Source organism: Sinocyclocheilus grahami, unplaced genomic scaffold, assembly GCF_001515645.1.
Source record: "Sinocyclocheilus grahami isolate Dianchi unplaced genomic scaffold, SAMN03320097.WGS_v1.1 scaffold3772.1, whole genome shotgun sequence".
Taxonomy (NCBI): domain Eukaryota; kingdom Metazoa; phylum Chordata; class Actinopteri; order Cypriniformes; family Cyprinidae; genus Sinocyclocheilus; species Sinocyclocheilus grahami.
In genome coordinates, this window is record NW_015508839.1 from 6,745 (window position 1) to 8,119 (window position 1,375).

Here is a 1,375-nt window from a genome sequence, read left to right on the forward strand (position 1 = left end):
ATTACGTAACTCGCGTTACTTGTAATGCGTTACCCCCAACACTTGACTACAAGTAACCAGCCCAAAATAAATGAAAGCTTGCCAGCAGTGTGCGAACACAGGTGAGCCATAGATGTCAGAGTTCTTGATTTGATCTACCTGCTCAAAATGATCTATCAGTAGTTCAAACTGTGATCTTTAAAATTGTATGGGTCATTATCATAGCTCATCTGTCAGGGGAAAAAATTTGATCTTGTCATGCTGAAAATACTATCAGGATGTCCTGGCGACAAGCCTGGCATATCTTGTGAAGGAGGAGTAAACGTTAATCATAATATTAAAAGGATGTGTGAATATGCTGTGGCCATCCTGAGAAAACATGGCTTCCTCAAAACGGACTGTGTTCCCACTGTGATCAGGGAGCACTAGGGTGCACCCTTTCCCTTAAAACATGCTTGTTGACAATTTCTGAGGGAAAGGGTAAAGACAAATACAGTGTTCGTATGTTTTGAAAGAAAAAGAAAAATACAAGATCTTGCTTTAAAACTATAGCTTTAAGTTATTTGTCAATTTAAAACTCTAGAGTGCCAAGAACCTGGCTTCATTATGCAGATTTAATGTCACTGACCTCAGAAATTACAGTGTTTACAGTATGCCTGTGCTGTCTTTTATGAACACAGGAAGGCTTTAGCCTTTGTTCTTTGCCAGTGAGGCTGAATGAAACATGACACAGTCAGCCATCATTCAATACCTGTCATTCAGAAACCCCATCTGCTGAGCTCCTGCCTGAACCTGTAGAGACAGGACAGCCCTCTGGTTAAAGGTGCTGGAATCAAATTGTTATGAATCTAAAATAGATGGGAGCATGTCCCGTGAGTTTTCTTTTCAGTGCCGTATAATGTGTCTGTGTTTCACACATCTTACAACAGCTATGGCTACCTCTACTTGCCTTTGTCAGTTTGAATGTTGGATTAACTGCAGGCCAATCCTGAATTTTTCATGACCACGAATGGCAGCGGTAAAGTTAAGAATATCTTAATTCGTAGAGGTACAGATGAATAATTTCAAGCTAATGTGAGGTTTGTAGACTTAAATAACTGTATGTGTGCTTCAGGCACACCTCAGTTTATTTGAGATTATCATATTCAGCTTACACACTGCAGTAGCCTATGCTTTGAGTGGTATGAGTTACATAGTAAGATTAAAATGTATTCTTAAACATTGCTTGATTTAGAAAATACATTAAATGAAGTAGTTGGGGAATGTTATTTTTCATGTCAATACAAAAACATATGCCTATAGTACACATGCTCTTATTTCTATTGCTAACAGATTTATGCAGATGTTGTCACAAGACTGTCTGTCTGGTCCCCTGTAAAATATAATTCAGTTTTGA